This window comes from Pantherophis guttatus, chromosome 8, assembly GCF_059756535.1.
Source record: "Pantherophis guttatus breed Tessera chromosome 8, ASM5975653v1, whole genome shotgun sequence".
Classification (NCBI taxonomy): domain Eukaryota; kingdom Metazoa; phylum Chordata; class Lepidosauria; order Squamata; family Colubridae; genus Pantherophis; species Pantherophis guttatus.
In genome coordinates this window covers 62208550-62232344 of record NC_142070.1, presented here as the reverse complement: position 1 = coordinate 62232344, position 23795 = coordinate 62208550, and the positions used below count along the sequence as shown (strand labels likewise).

Genomic DNA, 23795 nt, shown 5'->3' with positions numbered 1-23795 from the left:
ATTTATTTATTTATTTATTTATTTATTTATTCATTCATTCATTCATTCATTTACTTACTTACTTACTTATTTTTCATACAGCCACCCATCTCACAAAAAGTAATTTTAATCTTTCAGCAGTTTGGATTTCATGTTATTATAGATATCAGCCTTGGAAGCCATATTAGTCCGGAAGCTTCAATGCTGCCACTCCTCATGTGTGGGAAAGTAGGAGGGGGGATTTAGGAGAGGGGAGTTAGTAGACATAATAGCATTTTTCCTATCGGTCAAGGTCAGGGCGGTCCAGCATCTGGAGGAGGAGTGGTCAGGGGCTGAGCCGAGGCGAAACCAATGGTGATTGGAGCATGTGACCAAAAGGGGAGAAAGGGGTGGTTTTGGGAACTTTGTATTATTGAAGGAAAGCCCAGGTTTTTCAGATTCAGGATTTCCCAGATGTGCCAGTTTACCTATTGCTAGTAAAGAGAACTATCAGGGTAAATGTCTAATTCTCCCAGGCAGGGACTGGCACCTCCCCATATCCCATCATGCCCCCTTACCTCAGACTTCTCCCCTGGTGTATAAAAGGGTCCTACACGTGGGCATCCAGCAGTTCCAGATGTGTGCCTGCAAAGACAAGACAGAGGTCAGTGACCTTTACCCTGAATTGGGCCTAGGAGGACTCCAGGCCTAGAATAAAGAATCAATGAAGAGATACCATTGTCTCCTGTGAGTTATTGGGTTAGATCCATCCAGCATTAACAAATTGGTAGCAGAGGATGGTTGCCCATAACTCTAAAGAATGACCGAACAAGCCGTTCACTCTGATAAGAAGAGCAGAGTAAACACCAGGGCATTCACCAAGAGGATGGCTGCTCAACTGACACCCAAAGGTGCCATGCCAAGAGCCACCCCAGCTGAAAGTGGACAGGACATCGAGCCGGGCCCACTCCTCTGTAAAGAGAGACCACGGGAGGAAGCAGATGACCACGAAAGAGAAGAGCCACGAGAGGAAAACGAACTGAGAATGGCCCTGCTGAAAATGATGGAAGCGCCCATCAGCAATGGAGAGCTCATCACGAAACTCCAAGGCCTCCTAGAAACCCATGGAGCAGCGATGAGCACTCAAGAGCAGGCCCAAGAAGACGCCAGCCCGGTAAGGGAAGGGGATTCCCTCGCAGAGGCCCCGGACATAGAGGGGCTCAGTTTCGCGCCAATTTCCCGGTGGCCATCTTGGAATGGCCAGCAACCAATGGGAGGCCGGGATTTGAATCCAATGGCGGGAACCAGCCAAGGCCCTGAAATGAACGAGGGGCACCCCGAAAATAACTGCAATAGACAAATCCAAGTAAATCAGAACTTGCCTAGCATGCTCGAGATAGAGAAAGCAATAGAGACTCTAGCGGCAGCCTTTGGCTCCACATTCAAGCCTCCCGCACTAACCGCAAGCCGCAAGGAAAACTTTGAGGGCCAAGAAGGCACCAGAGTGACCACCGGCTACGAGACACCAACCCTATCACTACAAAAGGGGGCAATGTGCTTCCACGACAAACAAGAAACCCGGACCGCCTATGGAGCAGAACAAAGGCAGGACTCGAACTCACCACCCGCCTCACTAACTACGAGGGATCCAAGAGAAGAAAGATGTGCCAGCTACCTACCTGCTCCGTGACCTCCGCCAGGCTTCTCCAACCGACCAGGGGCCAGCACATCCGGATCAGGACCAGCGATCGCCGCTGCTGCCGCCGCGCCACCAATCCTCAAAAGTCCTCGACTTACGACCGCTTCGATCCCGAGCCTCCAGCCATTCTTCGCCGGGGACTACACGGCCCAGCAGTGACTTCCAGGGTCCCACGACGCATCCAGACCCACCAGGCGTGAGTCAAGCGCTCCACCAGCAGGCCTAGGCCTAGGCCTGAAAACTGCAGCCATGAGCTCCCATCCGGACGGCCTCAAGCATGAAATGGGCCTCGCACATGCCCAGACACCACCTGCAGGAAGAGAAGGGAGGAACATAGAGATAAGTCAGAACATAGAGACAAGTCAGTACAGAATAGCCATTCCCATGCCATATTGTGAGTTCCCTCGCTCACAAAACCATGGACAGCTACCCTCTGTAAGTAACCATTCTAACAATTCTGGGGCTTTACCTGTCAACTTTCCCAAACTGCAAATAGATGGAAAAAATTTTCTAGAGTGGAGTCAACAGCTGCAGATAGTTTTTATGAAAGAAAACTTACTTTTCCTAATATCAGATCCACCCCAGAAACCCTGGACTTTTGACTGTAACCACCACAGGGCTTTTTGTATTTTGTTAACCAGTATTTCTCCAACTTTTCTCCCAAGCATAGGGAATCACATGACAGTGCATGAAGTGATACAAAAACGTTATAACCTTTTTTTACAGCAGAAGTAGAGCAACCACAACTAGGATTTCCAGAGAATTCCATTCTGCCAGACTTAGACCAGGGGTCCCCATGAGTGAACACCTGTTAAAACTTAACACAACCAGGACTGAATTAATGCATAGGGGTGAAGCAATCACTGAGGAGAGTATGATGAGTATAGTCATAAACTCTTTAGACAGTAGCTGGGACAACTTTGTGATGCAATTGGACAGCCTCAGTCTAAAACACTTAACATTAGACACACTCACTAACCGCCTTATTGCAGAGGATAATTTAAGGAGGGACTGCCACATGTCAAGAAGGGACCTCAGACTCACCAAAAGGGTTGAGTTTCAGGACATGGGAAAGGTTGCCCCAGAGTGTTTTTCCTGTGGGTCCAGGAATCATTTAAGGAGGGATTGCCCCAGAGGTGATAGGGACAGGGGATATAGAGAGAGACGGTCACCAGACTGCAGACATTTCAGGGAACGGGGACGTGGGTGGTCACCCAACCCTAGAAAAAGCAGTGAACGCAGGGATGCTTCCAGAGATAGCAACCCAAGGACCATGTACAGCTTCAGGCATGGTAAAGCAGACCCCAAGCAGGGGACAGATGAGAACATGTGGCTTCTGGATTCAGGAGCCACTAATACAACACACAACCCCAATCTATTCACCTCCCTCGTAGAGACAGACTTCAAGATCAGAATGGCTAACCAGAGGTCATAAGGAGAGGGAATGTACATATACCAGGGGTTGGGAAAATAGAGGGGGTACTGTACATACCAGAAATACCCCACAATGTCTTAGCCATCGCAAAGCTCACAACAGACACAGACACAGAGGTAACATTCAAGGAAGGCAGGGTACAGATACTCAACCAAGGAAAAAGGGTTGGCAAGGTAACCACACATGATGGATTACCGTACTTTACACCCAGTGAGAACAGCAAGGGAAGTATAAACACAAGCATCACCCATGACCAGGGGGAAGACACTGAAACTAGAGGGGGACCCCAGGAGGAAACAAACACTGTGTCACCTGGCAAAAACAAGGTATCTGTGGGAAATCCCATCCACGACAATTGTGCCCACCTCCTTCACAGAAGGCTAGGACGTATCAGTTTCCCGGTTGTAGAAAAAATGCTAGGATGTACAGAGGGTTTGAAAGTAAAGGACTGCAAAAATTATTTGGAGTGTTCAGTGTGTAAATCTTCAAAAATTAAGGTCAAAGTGAGGCCCAAAAGGTCAGAGCGCACAACTGACCACCCATTTCAGCTAGTACACATGGATTTAGTGGGACCACTGAGACCTTCCATTGGACACAGGAAAAGGTTTTTCCTAACCATAGTAGACGACTACAGCAGGTATGGCTATGTGTACTCTCTCAAGCATAAAAATGAGACATTCCAAAGGTTCAAAGACTTTTATAAAAGGGTGAAACTACAACATGGGGCGAAAATCAAACAGATAATGAATGACCGGGGCACAGAATTCATGGCCAAGGACTTTGCAAAATGGTTAAGGGAGAGGGGCATATTACATTTTAGCTCCACCCCTTTTTCCCCATTCCAGAATGGGGTCTCAGAATGAAAAAACAGACTACTCCAAACAATGATGAGGTATGTTTTGGAGGACGCTGGAATGAACCAATCATTCTGGTCAGAGGCACTACACTATTCAAATTACACACTAACCAGGTTGTGGTCAAGCTCAATCAATAAAACCCCATACAAACTAATGTACAATAGAAAACCCAACCTAGCCCACCTACACGTATTTGGTGCCCCAGCTGACGTTCACATTCCCTGACAGCTAAGGAAGAAGGGAGAAAAGGTGTCAAAAAGACTAAGGTTCGTGGGCTATGAGCCTGGGACAAAGGGATTCAGATTTGTGGACTGCAATAACGAATTCATTGTATCCAGGTCTGCGGAATTCCATGAGCACTCGAATTGGTCAAAGCTCCACTGCAATGACATTTTCCTTGGCAGAGACATGCAACCACATAACCAAAGTGACAAGGAACTGACCACCAGGGGGCCAGAGGAAACTGAAACAGACAGACCCAAACACCAAGAACTGAAAGCCAAGGAATAGAAAGGACACCCTACACTGAACCTAGATAGCCTCACCGAAAAAGAAGCCGAATGCCTGCATGAAGCAGATACGCCTCCAGACAGACCAACTAGATCCAGTAGGAACAAGTTACCAAAGAGACTAGAGGACTATGTCATGTCCATACACACAGAGCATTTCACACCCAGTTCCTACGAAGAGATACTCGGCCTCCCCCAGGAAGAGAGGGAAAGGTGGAAACAAGCCATGGAAAAGGAGATGGAGAGCCTCCGAGACCTACAGGTATACTCGCCAGCTCAAGCACCTGAGAACAAAAAGCCAATTGGGACCAAGTGGGTGTTCAAAGTCAAAACACTCGAAGACAACAAAACACTCTACAAAGCGAGGTTGGTCGCACGAGGCTTCGCCCAAAGGTACCCGGAAGACTACACGGACACCTACTCCCCCACAATCAGGGCTGAGAGTGTCAAGAGCACCCTAGTAATTGCCACCATCCTAGGGCTGGAAGTATTCCAATTCGATGTGCAAACCGCATATCTACACGCAGAATTGGATAAGGAAATCTATGTTAAGGCCCCACCAGGATACAACGATGAAAGGACAACACATGGCTCCTGAACAAAAGTTTATATGGACTCAAACAGTCTGGCAAGAGGTGGTACGACTGTCTAGCCAAAGCTCTCAACACCATGGGCTTCAAAGCCACCTCTGCAGACAAATGTATTTCACAAAGAGAAAGGGAGGAGCATTCGAAGGTGTTCTTGTGGATGTGGATGATATATTGTACATAGGGAAGCAAAGGACCAAATGCGATAATTTTGCCACCGAGTTAGGAAATCATTTCTCTCTGAAGTCACTAGGGAAGATAGACAAGTACCTAGGGGTGCAAGTGATTAAAACTGACAAGGGCTTCCGGATCTCACAAAGAGAGAAAATCATGGAACTGTTATCCAAATGCAACATGTCAGGGGCAAAACCCTGCGAGAATCCATGCAACCGGACTTCATAAGGAGCATGTACAATGAAGCTGAACCCTTCGTTGACAACAAGCTGTACAGGTCAACAATAGGCTCGCTACTCTACATCACCAACTGGACGAGGCCTGACATTGCTCTGGCCGTCAATCTACTGTCCAGACACGTGAGCAAGCCTACTGTCCTGCACTGGGATGCCATAAAAAGACTGCTCAGGTACCTGAAACACAGTGCCAACGCCCAGCTGTGCCTCGAACCAGACCTGTCTGAGAAACCCAAGTTAACCTGCTATGCAGACGCTGACTGGGCCGGGGATGCCAAAAGCAGAAAAAGCACTTCCGGGTACGTAGTCTTCTTAAACAATTGCCCTATACATTGGTATACAGGAAAACAGAAGCTGGTGGCCACTTCTATCGCCGAAGCCGAATTCATCTGTTTATCAAAAGCTGCAAATAACCTAGTGTGGTTTGATGATTTACTTACTGACATCTGGGCCGAACCAACATACCCCATAGTCATACATGAAGACAACAAGGCAGCTATAGAAATATCAAAAGCAGATGTTGTGGGACAGAGATCAAGGCACATAGACATAAAATATAAACACGTTAGGCAATTCTCAGAAATGGGGTTCATTAAAGCCATATATTGTGACACTGAACAACAAACAGCAGACATACTTACAAAGCCACTACCTCAAAAGCAACACGCATATCTCACATCAAAAATATGTGTATATATGTAGATCATGTGTTTTATGTACCTAACATGCATGTTCACAGATTTATTTATTTATTTTATTTATTTTATTAAATTTCTATACCGCCCCTCTCCCGAAGGACTCAGGGCGGTGAACAGCCACAAGATAAAACACATAAGTACAAAAATTTAAAATAGATTAAAAACGAATTAAATAATTTGGCTGAATTTAAAATACAGATATCATATGTCCGCCGTTAATTAGATATTTAGAGGGGGATTTGTCAGGGTAAATGTCTAATTCTCCCAGGCAGGGGCTGGCACCTCCCCATATCCCATCATACCCCCTTACCTCAGACTCCTCCCCTGGTGTATAAAAGGGTCCTACACGTGGGCATCCAGCAGTTCCAGATGTATGCCTGCAAAGACAAGACAGAGGTCAGTGACCTTTACCCTGAATTGGGCCTAGGAGGACTCCAGGCCTAGAATAAAGAATCAATGAAGAGATACCATTGTCTCCTGTGAATTATTGGGTTAGATCCATCCAGCATTAACAAGAACTTTGGAAAATGCCTGCTTCCGTATCTTTATTGGGAGTCGGGGGTTTTCTGGAACGCTGACAATAGAAGTGTCACCACTTCCTTCAGATAAATTTGTTTGCTAGCAGATACAAGGGATGGTTAGAACTGACTGTTGCCACAATACTATTTCCAGAGTTTCTAAACAGTCAATTTCAAAAATTTTATTAGTTTTTTTGATAAACTAATAAAATATAGAAATACAAAGAAAAATGAAAATAATGGGGAAATAAAAGAGGAAAAGCAAAAGAGAAAAAGGAAAGGGGAAAAAGGAAAAAAAAGACATTGGGTTCTGCCTCCTTTTGGTGCAGCAAAATAAGGTAATAACATGAAAACCCAACTTTTTACTTTTATATAATAATATATACTAGCTATTTCTATAACAACAGCCCTATCAAATCAGCAAAACCCAAATTCATTTTTTTCCACCTTAAGCACAAAATCCAAAAGTGGTTTCCAAGCAGAAAAAAAATTATTTGTGTTCTTTTCTTTAATCAAACCAGTCAATTTAGCCATCTCTACTGTCCATCAACTTTTGCAGCCATTTGTCCATTGTAGGAATTAAAGTGTCCTTCCATTTTTCTGCATAAACTAATCTTGCTGTCATCAGCAAATTTAACACCAAAATTCCATTTCCTCCCCAAGTTCTTTATCCATTAGGCCTAAGGAAAAAGTCTCTGGTTTTATCTTTTATATTCACTTTATGAATCTTAGAGTTTCTAAATAGTGTAGGATATCATGGACCCCCTAAATCTAGTGCTCAACCAAAGAAATACTTTAATCGGCTTTATTGGGGCACCTATTTGAGATAGATATGTATTTCAGATGTGTAAATTTAAATAATACTGATCACATTGTGCATCTGTATACATGAGACTCATGTCTTAGTTCTTTTACATTTTTTTTTGGCCAGTTTTCATTTGTTTTAATAAAAGAGAATATTCTTCTTTCAGAAAAATGAAAATAAAGATTAGGAAAAGGGAAAGGAGGGTGCAGAATAAAAAGAAGAAAATAAAAGAAAGCATAGACTCCGAACTTTTTCCAATACAGTAAAATACTAATTATAATTACAGCCTCAACTTTTTCTATTACATTTAGTCAGTCCAAGCCATTTCTATAGCTACAGTTATCCAATCTTCAAATTAAAGTCAAAATTTCATTTTTTTTTCTCTTCTATTTTGAGCATACAGTCTGGAAGCAATTTCCAAATGGAAACAAAACTGGATAAAATCTTGTTCTTGTTTAAAACATCTGATTTAATTTGTCAACTCAATGAAATCCATTTTTTCAATCCATTTTTTTTTTTTGGGTTGTGAGAAATAATATATCTTTTATTAGAAATTACATTTCTTGGGTATTTTTGCACCCAAGAAATAACAAAAGTCCACATATTCTTTGAAGTTCTTTGTCTAACAATCCTAAAGAGAAAACTCTTACCTGATTTTATTTTCTTTTGGGCTCCAAAATAAGCACTAGGGCTTATTTTCATGGGATGTCTTATTTTTCCCCCCATGTACTTTAAGACTAGATGGGAGGCCCACTTCTTCTGCTTGTTTGCGGCAGGGCAGAAGGCCATGCAGTGCATCAGTGCCACCGCCATGAGACAGAGGGAGTGGAGCTGCCACATGCACCCTGCACTGGCTTACCATAGGGCCCCTGCAGCCCTGACACCTGCCTTGCCTCATGGCGGCAGCTCCAGCAGCCCTGTCCAGCAAGTTCTCATGTAGCCACCGATCCACTTCTGCTTGCTCTGGTTGATGAGTGAGGTGAATATACTGATTGACGGATATGCTGGAAATAAATTAAGTCTGGGATAAAATGGCTTTTTACAAATTGTAAAAAGCCATTTTATTCTTTTAAAATTTTATTCATTTATCAAATTTATATAGCCACCAATTGTATCTTCTGTTTTATATGTCAGTCTAAATTTGGCAGGAGCTACAACAAATAATGTATTTTAAAAATTTTATTTTAAGACATTTAAATAATAAAGTATTATAAAAGAAAAAGTGAGAAAGGGCTAACTGATTGGGAAATATCTGTAAAAACACAGAATTTACAATTGTCATAATATTTAGAATTCATTATTAAATTAAGTGATCATTCATTCAGATCATTGTATAATCTGGAAAAATAATTATAAATCGCTAGAAACTTTAAATGGTGATGTATATATATTAATATACATATATGTTATCCCTATTTATAACTATCTAAAATAAATAGGCATGATCATCACACTAAAAACAATAATTAAAACAATATTACATTTTACATTGCCTCCCATTGTACCTGATTACATTAAATTATTTATAAACATTTGGATTACATTTATTTATTTATTTATTTTATTTTATTAAATTTTTATACCGCCCTTCTCCTACTGGACTCAGGGCGGTGAACAGCCAAGAATAAAAACATCATATACAAAATGTAATTTAAAAAAAAATTAGACAAATTTTGGCCCAATTACATTTAAAACACCCCAACCAAAATCAATTTACAATTAAAAATATCTAAAAATATCTAAGGAGGGGGGGGTTACGCCAGCCCAGCTTGATGAAATAAAAAAGTTTTAATGGCACGGCAAAAAGCACGGAGATTTAGTATTTTACGTATCTCCGGGGGCAGGTCGTTCCAGAAGGCAGGTGCTGCCACAGAGAAGAGAATAGTAACATGTGGTTACTATTTTACATAGAATATTTTTCCCTTAAAAATGTAGGTTTAATTAACTAACTTTCCCTTGTTGTGTGAAATATAATGTATAGTAAGCCATTCTTGTTTGAATTTAATCAGACTTTTTGATGTTGTGAATGATCATTGTTCCGTTGTAAATTTTGCAGATGTTTATATGTTATAACCTGGGATTTGTATTTCATAATCTTATGGCCCCAATTCATATATTTTCCCATATCTAAATCAACTGAGCATAATAAATCAAATAATGTAGATGCTAATCCCTGAAAGACTTGATGCAAGAGAGCTAGAAAAATTAAAATATAAGGCCTTTGCCATATTTTTCGATAGCTAGGCCCTATGCTCCATGGCATAGGGCCTAGCTATCTTCGAGACCGCCTGCTGCTACTGATGACCTCCCACCGACCTGTGCGCTCCAACAGAGAGGGCCTCCTCAGGGTACCATCAGCCAAACAATGTAGGCTGGTGACCCCCAGGGGGAGAGCCTTCTCTGTGGGGGCACCTACCCTCTGGAATCAGTTGCCCCCAGATAAGGAGAATCCAAGACCTCAGTGCCTTCCGCCGTGCCCTTAAAACCCACTTTTTCCAGCAAGCTGGGCTGGCTTAAGAAGAAATTTTTAAATTTTTAAAATGTTTTAATTGGTTTGTGATTTTTAAATTTTTGGGCCAAATTTATATATATATTAATTGTTCTTAATATTTGTAGTTCATGTTCTTAATTCTGGCTTAATTCTGCCCTGAGTCCTTAGGGAGAAGGGCGGTATATAAATTGAAAAATAAATAAATAAATAAATAAAATAAATAAATAAAACACACCTTTTTACCCCCCCAAAGGGGGTGAAAATTTAGGTGCATCTTATACACCAAATGTAGCTCTGACCACCCACTGGCCCCCATCCTTTGGTCTGTGTCTTGCAGCAGTTATCTTCTTGCAAGCAAACAGCAAGAAAAAACAGCCCCTTCCAGCTTCAGCATAGGTTAATTAGCACAAGTTGATTAGATCGGCCTCCCGACTCTCAGCTGATTTGCTCTCAGCTGTTTTGCGCAGGGCTCTCCTGCTTGCTGCAAAGAGTGCTGGAGCAGATTTTTTTTCCCTAGCTATGCTGAAAAAACGAAACTGAAAGTAAAGCAGGCTCTTTCCTGCAACGTGACAAAATGAGGCAGAGAGAGATTTCTTTTTTTTTCCTCACCAAAAAAGGTAGGTGCAAACAATGGGAAATTTAGGGAAAAAGAGGAGAGTTCAAGATTTTAAAACACAAAAGAAAAAAAGCTCTATTTAACTAGGGAATTGTAATAATTGAGATACTATTAATTGTATATTGTGTTGAAAGCAGAAATGGTTAAGTTGTGGTTTGGAGGAATATATGGGGGGAATTATTTGGTTTATTATTATTGGTAAATATAATTAATTGATTTGTAAGAAATTGGATTGCATGGAAATAATTGGAATATTCAAGTTCATATTGATTAATATACAAAAAAGATAGTTATAACTAATTGATTTATATTAAAATGTTGAATTTGTATTAAACAACTGTAATATTAAATAATTAACCAATGTGAGGATGGATGTAAAAATAGATGACAATGGGAAGGGGTATAATATAGAATAGAAGGGGAAAATTGAATTTGATTAAGATTAGAGATGAGAATGAAGGGTAATATTGTTTTTTTAAAAAAAAATAGATGAGGAATAAATATGGAATATTTATGGAATAAATATGGAATAAAAAAGGAAATATAGAAATTGTAAATTTAATTGAAATGACTAAACACTGTTTAAATTTGTGAACTGGCCAAATACTCTGTTCAAAGAAAATACATTGTATGTTTGTATGTGTGTTTGTCTAAAAAAAAAACACTTTTTTTTTAAAAAAACAACCAAAAAAGGTAGGTGCGTCTTATACTCCGAAAAATAGGGTAAGTTTTAGGAGACTAAAATAATTACTCTTTGAAATGTGTTGCTTCTTGTGCAGGACTAGAAAGAAAATCTCTAATGTGACCATTTTTACATTATAAAAGCAAACAGAGGTAGTCCTCAACTTACAAATACAACGGAACCCAAAATTTCTGTTGCTAAGGGAGACATTTGTTAAGTGACTTTTGCCCCCATTTTATGACCTTTTCTTGACACATTTAAGTGAATCACTGCAGTTGTTAAGTTAATAACATGATTGTTAAGTGAATCTGGCTTCTCCATTTGCTTGTCAGAAGGTTGCAAAAGGTGATCACATGGTCCAAGGACATTGCAATCATCATAAATATGAATCAGTTGCCAGGCATCTGAATTTTGATCACGTGACCATGCAGATGTCATAAGTGTGAAAAACAGTGATAAGTAACTTTTTTCAGTGGCATTGTAACTTCAAATGGTCATTAAGGGAACTGTTCTAAGTCAAGGACTGGCCTGCATTTTGAAAAAATATATATGGTCTTGTGCCTGTCATGTTGGATGAATTAACCATAGCCCTTTGAAATGAGCACACAACAATCAATCATTACTAATTTTCAGCAGCCTCTAATTGTGTATAAAATATTACCTTTTCAAAAGATTAATTGGGGAAGATATTGCTGATGCCTTTTATATGTGATGTCTACATAATGTTTTAAATATGTTATTTTATCTTTAGAAGTTTTTGTAATTCCTGAAAGCAAAATGGCATTGCTAATTCAGTTACATCAGCAGCATTACCGTACAACCTTTGAAACTAAAACAGAGATCTCAGTATGTACAGAATTGTGACCTATTTAGTTCAACTGGCATCCAAGATATGTCCTTACTTGACCTTACTTGAATCTGTGTTGTTAGTAGTATTGTCAAGTGTTATAATCTTTAGAAAATGACAGAGACTGATTAATTGCATGGGTCATTTGTAATAGATTTTTCTCACAGAATGCAGTAAAATAACTTTTTATGTAATACTTCTATTTGGGGCAATAATTAATTCAACTGGTTCCAACTAGACAATTATTGTGAACGCCTCTGTAATTGGTTGAAGAGAAAACCTGTCTATTTTTTTAGAAAAAATATTTTAGCTTTCAAGAGAAAGCCAATGTTAAAAATCAAATGTTTGATTTTGTTGAAGTGATAGGTTCTTTTAGTAAATATTGCTTGCTGTAGTAAAGGCAGGCTAGAACTAAAATTGCCATGCAACACGTTACAAACTTTTCCCTTCATCCCAGCCCTCCCCCTTGACAAATTTGTCTTGAGCCAATGGCATAGGTGTTTTGAGAACCTCTCAGATGTTTGGAGCAATCCACATTTCATTCTTGAGCTTCATGGCCTCAAAGACTGGCACAGGCTGGTTTCCTGCACCTCTGGTGTCTGTCAAGCTGTCATCCCCTCCCTTTTTTCCAAGCTGTCATCCCCACTCCCTATGCCCATACATGTTTATTGCCCACTTGCTTGCCTTCCCATTTCCCCTAAAGTTGATAGCAGTTGATAGCAGAATGCCAGCGAGGATGCCAGTGAGGATGCAAGCTGAAAATGGCAGAGCTGACACTAAGTGCTACTGCTATTGCACGCGCTCTCTCTCTCTCTCCCTCCCTCCTTCCCTCTCTCCTATCACTTTCTGTCTGTCTGACTATCTGTCTATCTATCTATCTATTTGTTTTTGTAGATTTTCATGGGTAGAGGTATGCAAGTTTTGGTGTATTCGGGTCTTTTCCCGTGTAAGATTGAGAGTATCTTGGCGACGTTTCGACGAGGTCCCACTCGTCATCTTCAGGCTGGTGTCTTTGGCTTCGTGCTTTCCTCGCACAAGCACGAAGCCGAAGACACCAGCCTGAAGATGACGAGTGGGACCTTGTCGAAATGTCGCCAAGATACTCTCAATCTTACACGGGAAAAGACCTGAATACACCAAAACTTGCTATCTATCTATCTATCTATCTATCTATCTATCTATCTATCTATCTATCTATCTATCTAGACTTATTACTATATTTCTACAAAAGACATCCAGATGGACCTCCAGAAGGTCCAAGCTGTACTTAACTGACAAGCCCCTTGTACAGCCGAAGATGTCTAGTGCTTCCTGGGCTACCAGGGTTTGCTTATAAAGCCAAACCATTGATCCAACTGATTAAGAAGGGAGTTAAATTTGCTTGAACTCCTACAGATCAAGCAGCATTTAAAGAGTTAAAGCATGCCTACAGTACCATCTCTGTCCTAATGTTTTCTTTTATTCGTATCCTTTTCATGTATTTATAATTATGTTTACACTTGTATCTGTCATAAAATACATGCTTGATGAAATAAAACAACTAACTAACTAACTAACTAACTAACTAACTAACCAACTAACTAACTAACTTTTTGCTTGCCAGCCCCTGCATCAGCACCTGGACATATTAAAGAGCTTTGTGGTCCAAACAGATGCTTCAGATGTAGCCATTGGAGCTGTTTTCTTACAAGAGAGAGGGGAAGACAACAACCTTCATCCATGCGCCTTCTTTTCCAGAGCCCTGACAACTCCAGAACGCAATTATGACATCTTTAATAAGGAACTCCTTGCCGTTAAATCAGCATTTCAGCATTGGAGACACTTCCTAGAAGGTGCATGCTTTTCTATATAAGTCAACACTGACTGCAAGAATTTACATACATTGCCACAAACCAAGCCGCTTTTGTCAAGACATCAGATGGAGCCAATTCTTCTCATGCTCTGATTTTTACAATAAGTGCATCTCAGATTCCAAGATCTTAATGCCAGATGTGCTCTCCCACAAACCCAAAATATTCCCTTGTTCAAAAGATTCCAGAACCAACAACAATCCTGTAAACTTCCAATTTCCAGCTTCACCAATCACCACCAGCCAACTGAGAGATTGAGAGCTGTCCAATTGTACCAGAACTTAATCACCAAAATAAAGGAACAGCAACAACGAGATCACTTCTCAGTGGCCATGATAGAGGACCTCAAGGCGAGCCCAGCAGATACAGTAACCCTGTTTGCAATGGAGGGAGATATCCTGAAACACAGAGGCAGAATAGTAGTTACCCCCCAATGCAGGGAAGAGGTACTGCAGCTTTGCCATGCTAATCAAACGACAAAGCATAGAGACATGTTCAAAACCCTGCACTGCACAGAACTTTAAGAGACTTTTGGTGGCTTAGGATGGATGCAGACACCAGGGAATTTGTGGCTTCTTGCCACACATGCAGGAGGGCCAAACCATTTCATCAGACGCCTGCAGGACTATGCTCCCCCTCACCCTTGGCATATGGTCTCTCTGAACTTCATTACTGATTTACCTTCTGTCCAAGACTTCATTACCATATTAGTGGTGGTAGATATTTTCACCAAGATGGCCCATTTCATACTCTGTAAAGGATTGCCCAATGTCAAAGACACAGCCCCACATTCTTTCACTACCATAACATGGTCTCAGCACTCGTGTCAGACAGAGAGGCACAATTCCAATCTAGATTTTGCAAAGCACTTTTTCAGTTACTAAATGTCAAGGTAAGTTCCCCCACCACAAATGGGAAAGTTTGAAAGACTAACCAGGTCCTCCAACAGTATTTGAGGTGCTACTGCACCTATAGCTAAGGCAACTGGCCATCAATACTGCCATTTACAGAATTTTCTTACAACAGATCATTGCACTCATCAAATTCAATGACACCATTTCAAGGCATGTATGGCACACATCCTAAAGTGTTGCCAGACCAGCCTGCACTGGACTCCATGGTTTCAGGGGCTGTTGGCGTCTTCCAAGAGCAACTTGCATCCCAAGGCATGTTGAAATAGCAACTTGTCCAAGCAAAACAGGCTTACAAGAAGGTAGCAGATGCACATCAGCAGGAGGGTCCACCCATAGCAGTAGAAGACAAAGTTTGGCTCTCTAATAAGTTCTTAGCCACTTCAAGACCTTCCAAGAAGCTAGATGCTAGGTTTGTGGGCCCATTCAAAGTTCTCTGACAAATCAAGCCTGTGGCCTTCAATCTACCATTACTCCCTTCAATGAAGGTGCATCCAGTATTTCACCGAGCATTAGTTTCCAAAGATGCTCTTCCCCCACCCCCCAAGCACAGTAAGATCCCAGTGACACATCAGTCATATTGGAGGGAGAACCAGAATATGAGGTCAAAGAAATTTTAGACTCTTGGAAAAGAAGAAAAGGCATTCAGTAAGTACTTGATTCATTGGAAGAGCTACTCAGTTTCTGATCGCTCCTGGGAGAATGAATGCACGGTATGTTCATACCCCTGATTTTGTCCATGGTGGCACAGTGGTTAGAGTGCAGTACTGCAAGCTACTTCTGCTGATCACCGGCTTCCAGCAGTTTGGCAGATCGGTTGTCACCAGGCTCAAGGTTGACTTAGACTTCCATCCTTCCGAGGTTGGTAAAATGAGGACCCAGATTGTTGGAGGCAATATGCCGACTCTGTAAACTGTTTAGAGAGGGCTGTAAAGCACTGTGAAGTGGTATATAAGTCTAAGTGCCATTGCTAGTGCTATTGCTATTTGTTCATCAATTCCACCAGTGCTTTCCTGACAAGAAAAGGCTGACCAGGCTACCAGCGCCCCACCTAATTTTGCCTGAGGAATCTGTCGATGAAGAGGTTAACCAGATCTTCTTTATTCCTCTGGGGTGAGGAGGGAGACTCACCTACAATCTGGCCTTCAATTCCTGGGGGGCGGGAGGGAACCTCTAACAACGTTTTTGTCTTATATCAACCACCATCTGGCTCACCAGCTCCTGCAGAGAAATGGGAGGATGATTCCTTTGATATGTCCTCCCTTCCTCCCTTGCCAAGTTCCCATGAGAACTCAGACTTTGAAGACACAATACTGGAAGGGAAAAGCAGCATAGAAGAACCCATGGAAAAGGAGGGGGCCAAGATGGAGGGATGGGTGAGGTAGGAGATGACTAGGCTGAGCCTGAGGGAGAGGTAAAACCAGTGGTGAAATCTAAAATTTGGGTTCTGTGAGCGTGGCTTGGGGGGGTAATGTGACTGGGTGGGTGTGGCCAATTTTTTTTAACTTTTAAAACCATTTTTCCTCAACCTCTTCGGTGAAGAGGTTGTAAAAAAATGCTTTCAAAAGGCTCTGACGATCCCAGCTGAGTTGCCTGATCGGCAGAGGTTTTTTTTAAAAAAACTCAGCTGGGATCGTCAGAAGCATTTAAAAGAAAAAAAAGGGTTTTTTTCTTTTAAAAGCCTTTGACAATCCCAGCTGAGCCGCATGATCTTCAGAGGCTTTTTTTTTTACTTTTAAAAGCATTTTTTTGGCCAAAGAGGTTGTAGAAAAAATGCTTTTAAAAGTAAAAAAAAAAAGCCTCTGATGATTGTGCGGGTCAGCTGGGCATGGAGGGGGGGTAGGGATTTTTGCTACCAATTGTCCGAACCACCCGCCTCCATTGTTACCAGATCGGGTGATTTGGTTCGAACCGGGAGCATTTCACCCCTGGGTAAAACATATCATGTCACAAATACCTGCCCGCCTGCAAGAGCCCTATATCCAGTCCACCTTAAATGCCGCTCTTATCTCTCACTCATTCCTCTTGACCGCAAGTTCGTCAGAAAGCTTAAGCTTGCAATAAATCTTTATACTCATTTGAACTGCCTGAATCTCCTGATTTCCTTTGCACTTGACCATATGTTATAGGTTGGAGTCCCCAACTCCTGGACCACAACCCACTACAGGGCCATGGCCTATTCAAAACCGGGTTGCACAAGTGGCAGGCTGACATGCATACGTGAGCAGCTCAACTCACACAAGTCAAGCTGCATGTGCATGTATGTGCACTGGGCTACTGCACATGTAGTCCACTTCCGTTCTCCCCATCCCCCAGCTGGGCTGCCAAGCTGCAAGGGTTGGGGACCACTGTTGTAGATGACTGTTTCGTCTTCTTGAGCTATCATGTCTTTTGGTTTACTTAAGATGTTTTAGAGGGCTAAATATTTCAAGTCATTTCTACAACAAAATCATTCTTATCATCAAAACCTAAAATTAGAATTTTATTTTTTCCAGTTCCAAGCACAAAATCCAAAATTTATTTCCAAATTGAAAGAAAACTAGATAAATTCTTCTCTTTAATTAAAACAGTCAATTTTCCATCTCCACTAATTTTATCACCTTCACTACCCATTTCCAACCTACCTGTCAAGGTTCCAAATAATGAACCCAAGCAAATCAGAACTCTGAGAGTAGAATCCTCCTTAAAGCGCTTCTTTATTGAGTACAGCATATCAGCATAGCTTCAAAGGAAAACCAACTCTAAATCTTTCCTGTGGTTTCAGCATAATTAAAATAGGAAATAACCCCATCCCCCAAGTACACACGTCACGTTGGCCAATTGGGTTAATTGGCGGGCTCTCCAGGCACTCCTTCCCTGACCTTATCCATTGTCAGTTGAGATGACCTTGGTTCTCACAAGAATGTTGTGCCACATTCCAACCTCTTCCCCCCACTTTCCCCCTCTGTGTGGCAACTGAGGAACAGAAAAATGGCTGCTGCCAGGTTCGGTTCAACGTTGACAGTCAGCTCTCCCCCTAGTAAGTGAGAAGTATCTGGAAAATATCAAATACAGACAGGTTACATTTTCACCAGCCATCCTTGCCATCCCCTGGCTATCCTTTTGGCTTTCGGAGATTTTCTCATGGAATTTTCTGATCAACTTATCTTTTTTTACATTCTGACTCTTCACTCAAGTGGCTTCAGAGAGGAGGTAACTCTTCCACTGTACTAAGTATTGTAGCCTACCCTTATATAGCCTAGAGTCTAGGATTCTTTTTACTTCATAATGGGTTTCTCCTTGCACTATGATGGGACCTGGGGCTACCTGAGCTACTGGCCTTAGCTCTGAACCTATTACTGGCTTCAACAACTGCTGAGGAAGACCAGATGTACTTTCTCTAACTGTGTGGAAGTTTCAGCTCCACCGTGACTGGGTTAATGATCTTTACAATGGGAAAAGGTGCTATAAACTTAGGACCCATCTTTTTACAGGGCAATTTCAGTTTTAGGTGCTCAGTAGAGAGATAAACTTTCTCCCCTATGTGAAACAGTCTCTAGGGGGATCGCTTTTTGTCTGCCTGCTTTTGTTAGTGCCCCTTTTACATTCTCCCAGGCATCCTGGAGGGAGTCTACCCATTCAGTCAGGCTTACTGAGAAGGGTGCTCCTGAGGGTACCCAGGCATGGGAACAAATTCCACCTCTGTGGCCACCTTAAAAGGCATAAAGCCCATGCTGCAATGTGCAGCATTGTTGTATGCCACCTCAGTGAAAGGCAATAGGTCAGCCCAATTGGTTTGTTGGTAATTGACATAGCACCTCAAGTACTGCTCTATCATTGCGTTAGCTCGTTCCGCCATCCCATTGGTACCTGGATGAAAACCCAAACTAAGCCCCTGGGAAGACCCAATTTATGAACTCCCTCCAGAATTTGCCATTAACTGGACCTCCCGATTAGATATGATTCTCTTTGGAACTACATGCATTCGGTAAATATGCTCCAGGAACAGCTTTGCCAGTTTGTGGGCTGAAGGGAGGTCGGAACAGGCAATGAAGTGAGCCTGTTTGAAAAAAGATCAATCACTGTCTAAATTATGGTGTTTCCCTCACTTTCTGGGAGTTCCACGATAAAGTCATTGCTATCTTCTCCCATGGTCATGACAATTTGGCCACTTGTGGTAACAATCCTGGGGGTTTCCCAGGTCTATTTTTCATTGTGCACATACCACACAGCTCTTTACATAGCTTTCAATGTCCTTTTTCATTGCTGACCATGAAAATTATTTTTGTACTTCTGCAGCTTCTCTGCAGAACTTGGACCCAGAAGGTACCGGGGATATATAATTTGGAACCTTTTCATGCCAACCCATCCCAGGAGGTTAAGAGTTGGTTTAATGTCAAGGTTCCGACTAATAAACTCTAATTCTTAGGGAAGGTTGTGGAAAAGGTGATGGTCTGGCACAAGGGTAAAATGCTCCCAGATTGGACCGGATTAGCCGGTCCGGTAGCAATCTTGGCCGTTGGTTCAGTGATCTGGTAGCGATGGTGGAGCGAAGCTCTGCCCACCCCCAGGTGTCATTACTTCCTGGTTTTAACCAGGAAGTAATGTGTTTTTACCTTCTGTGCATGCGCAGAAGGTTTTGCACATGCGCAGAAGGTCTGCGCGTGCATGTGTCACATGCGGGGTGCATGCGCTTCTGAACCTGTAAGGAAGGTAAGTAGATTTCACCCCTGGTCTGGCAGCTGCAGAGGGTCCTGGATAAAATGGATTATCTGAACTCCTTCCAGTCAGGATTCAAGCCCAGTTATGGACAGAAATGGCATTAGTCATGCTTGTCAATCATCTCTACTGAGAGCGGTATGAGGGTAGTGCAACCATCCTCGCTCTCCTGGACCTCTCAGCAGCCATCAACCATGGTATCCTTTTGGGCCGGCTGCAGTGACTGGGGCTGGGCAGCACAGTATCAAAATAGCTCTCAACAGCTATTTTGTGGTGTGCCACAGAATTCAGTACTCTCTCCACTCCTTTTAAACATCTATATGAAACTGCTGGGCAAGATCATCTGTCACCACAGGTTGAGGTATCTACAGTATGCTGATGACACCTAACTCTATATTTCCACTCTTTGTGACCCAAGTGATACTGTGGCTGCCCACTTGGGTTGCCTGGAGACTGTGGAGGCCTGGATGGAGGACAACAGACTTTGACTGAACCCTGGCAAAACTGAATGGCTTTGGGGACATGGGGCTCCATGATCCAGGACTTTGTCATCTTTGACTCTGGATAGGGCGGCACTGCCCAGACAGATCCAGTCCACAACTTGGGCATTCTCCTTGGGCTTCTCTCTTGCTCGAGAAGCAGGTGCCAATCACAGCTAGGAGAGCCTTTGCACAACTTCATGTTGTGTGCCAGTTGCAGCCTTTCCTGTATCAGGATTCCCTGCACTCAGTTATTCATTCTATAGACATCTCATAGTTGGACTATTGTAATGCACTCTACATGGGGCTACCCTTGAAGAGCTTTTAGGGCTACAGCTTATGTAAACCATCCAGGCAGTTTTGGGGACCCCAAGAATGGGCCCTGTAACACCGCTGTTTTGTGAGCTGCATTGTTTGCCAGTCTGCTTCCGGATGTTGGTGGTCACTTTTAAAGCCCTACATGGCATGGGTCCAGGTTACTTGAGAGACCATCTCATCCTGCTGGGATTGGCCCATCCTACTCCTGTCAGCAGAGGAGGCATGCTATGGGTTCCATCAGCCTGATTTTTCTGGCTGGTGGAAACCAGGAGGACCTTCTCTGCTGTTGTTCCTACACTCTGGAATATTTGCCCCCTGATGTGAAATTAACCTCAACCTTCCCAGCCTTTCGTAAGGGCCTAAAGATGTGGCTCTACCATTTGGCCTGAGGCACAAATGGGGGAACAGTACAGTGGAAGTGGTTGATTGAATAACAACAGATCTCACCTCCCTCCATTCTGCCTCACCCTCCCCATGTGTACTTAGTGTCAGCCCCACATCGCCACCAGGCTGTCATTCCAGGGAGGATGGGGACTAACAGATCCTGCCACCTTGCTTCCCGAAACTGAAACACTCACAAGAATGCCACCTGCTTCCCCCCCAGACTCTCCCCACTGGTTCCAAGGTGTTCCATGTCCTCCAGCGCCATCGGATGAGTTGCCACCCCTCAGCTGAGAGGCGGATAGAACTGCGTCTGTGCAAACACCACTTTGGCTGCCTTAGCCAGCATTAATGAGGGCTTCTCAGGGCCGACAGTCCTGGATTAATTGCGATCCATGCCTGAATGGGGGGAGCAGCCAGAACACACCAATCAACACTGGGGTATGGGGTGGAGCTAGAGGGTGGAGTAGATGGGCGGAGTGCACAGAGTATAAAAACAGTGATGGGAGCACAACTGCGGTGGCAGTTGATACCCCCAGATTTATGGTCATGGGGGATTTTAACCTGCCGTCCGCGGGTGAGGCATCTGAGGTGGCTCGGGAGTTCATGGCTTCCATGACGGCCATGGCCTGACCCAGCTAATTCATGGCCCTACACACAGGGAGGGAAACACACTGGACCTGGTTTTTGTTTCTGGACAGTGGTTGAGTGATCTTGAGATAGGGGACATAGTCATTGAGCCCTTGTCATGGTCGGATCACTCTCTCCTTCGCCTTGACCTTTGAACTGTGGTACCCCGCCGCAGGGAGGCGGAACTGGTAAGATGGTACCGCCCCAGGTGCCTGATGGAACCTGATAGGTTCCAGATGGAGCTTGGGCCAATCCCAGAGGATCTTGCACATGCCTCGACGGGAGACCTAGTGGCCGCCTGGGATAGAGCGGCTGCTAGAGCTCTGGATCGAGTCGTGCCTTTGCGGCCTCTGACCCGGTGCCATTCTCACCTGGCTCCTTGGTTTACCGAGGAACTGAGGGAGATGAAGCGCCAGAAAAGACGCCTAGAGAGTAGTTGGACCGGACACTGGTAAGATCTCATATTAAGAATTACCTAGTGGCGATAAAAGCAGCAAAATGTACCCATTTTGCTGCTCTTATTGCGTCATCAGATAATCACCCGGCCGCCCTGTTTAGGGTGACCCACTCCCTGCTCCACCAGGAAGCGTGGGAGGACCCCTTGGAGGGGAGAGCCGAGGACTTTGTTCAATATCTGCATGACAAAATCACTCAGATTCGGGAAGGTCTGGACTCCGACTGGGTAAGTCCAGCGAGGGTGACGGAGGCGGGTCTTGAGAATGTTATCTGGGACGAGTTTGATCCTGTGACCCCAGATGACGTGGACAGGATTCTGGGTAGATTGAACGTGACCACATGTTTGTTGGACCCGTGTCCCTCCTGGTTAGTACTGGCTTCCCGGGAGGTGATGCGAGGCTGGCTCCAGGGGATTATAAATGCTTCATTGGGTGAGGGTGCCTTCCCCGCCGCCTTGAAGGAGGCAGTGGTGAGGCCTCTCTTCAAGAAGCCTTTCCTGGACCCAGCAGTATTGGCTAATTATCGTCCAGTCTCCAACCTTCGCTTTGTTGCAAAGGTTGTTGAGAGTGTGGTTGCGCGACAGCTTCCCCAGTACCTGGATGAAACGTCGTATCTAGATCCGTTCCAGTCGGGTTTCAGGCCTGGGTACAGCATGGAAACGGCATTGGTCACATTGGTTGATGATCTCTGGAGGGCTCGGGACAGGGGTTGCTCCTCTGTCTTGGTCCTGTTAGATCTCTCAGCGGCTTTTGATACCATCGACCATGGTATCATGCTGTACCGGTTGGAATAGTTGGGGGTGGGAGGCACCGTACTATGGTGGTTCTCCTCCTTTCTCTCCGACCAGTCGCAGTCTGTGTTGACAGGGGGGCAGAGGTCAACCCTGAGGCCCCTCATATGTGGGGTGCCGCAGGGATCGGTCCTCTTGCCCCTTTTGTTCAACATTTATGTAAAGCCGCTGGGCGAGATCATCCGTGGTTTCGGGGTGAAGTACCATCAGTACGCTGACGACACTCAGCTGTACATCTCTACCCCGGACCACCCCAACGATGCCCTTGAAGTGATGTCCTGGTGCCTGGAGGCCGTACAGATCTGGATGGGGAGAAACAGGCTCAGGCTCAACCCATCCAAGACCGAGTGGCTGTGGTTTCCGACGTCCCGATATAGTCAGCTGGTGCCATCGTTGACTATTGGGGGCGAATCATTGGCCCCCACAGAAAGGGCTCGCAACTTGGGCGTCCTCCTGGATTCACGGCTGTCTTTAGAAGAGCATTTGACGGCCGTGACCGGGAGGATTTTTCATCAGGTTCGCCTGATCCACCAGTTGCGTCCCTTTCTAGATCGGGACTCCCTACACACAGTCACTCATGCCCTTGTCACCTCTCATCTGGACTATTGTAACGCTCTCTACATGGGGCTCCCCTTGAGGTGCACTCGGAGGCTCCAACTGGCGCAGTGTGTGGCCGCGTGGGTGGTTATGGGAGCAACGTGGAGCTCCCATATAACACATCTCCTGCGCGAGCTGCACTGGCTCCTGGTGGTCTTCCGAGTGCGCTTCAAGGTTTTGGTTACCACGTTTGAAGCGCTCCATGGCTTAGGACCTGGTTATCTACGGGACCACCTGCTACCACCAACAGCCTCCCACCGGCCAGTATGCTCCCATAGAGAGGGGCTCCTCCAGGTGCCGTCGGCCAAACAATGTCGACTGGCGGCCCCTAGGGGGAGAGCCTTCTCTGTGGGGGCACCTATGATCTGGAATGAGCTCCCCCTGGAGATACGGAGGATCCCGGATCTGCGCACCTTCCATCGCGCGCTTAAAACGTGTTTATTTCATCAAACTGGCCTGGTCTAAATCTTCTCCTCTTTTAAATTTAAATTTTAAATTTTAAATATAAATTTTAATTTGTTATGGGGTATTTTAAAATTCAGCCAAATTATTTAATTCATTTTAATCTATTTT

At 43.8% G+C, this 23795-nt stretch overlaps 2 long non-coding RNA genes across 2 annotated transcripts in view; one reads left to right on the top strand and one right to left on the bottom strand.

Annotated features, from left to right (window-relative positions):
* On the bottom strand, positions 1–18079 carry LOC148112680 (uncharacterized). Its single transcript, XR_015729249.1, has 5 exons — positions 16005–18079; positions 15599–15786; positions 6464–6530; positions 1638–1967; positions 1–603 (listed from the first exon to the last, which is right to left on the bottom strand). It is a non-coding gene; the product is annotated as an uncharacterized LOC148112680 (long non-coding RNA).
* LOC117674691 (uncharacterized) overlaps positions 17997–23795 on the top strand; it is a 43343-nt gene continuing 37544 nt past the window's right edge. The window contains exon 1 of the long non-coding RNA XR_004593948.3: positions 17997–18065. This is a non-coding gene — a long non-coding RNA (uncharacterized LOC117674691). The remainder of the gene's footprint in view (positions 18066–23795) is intronic.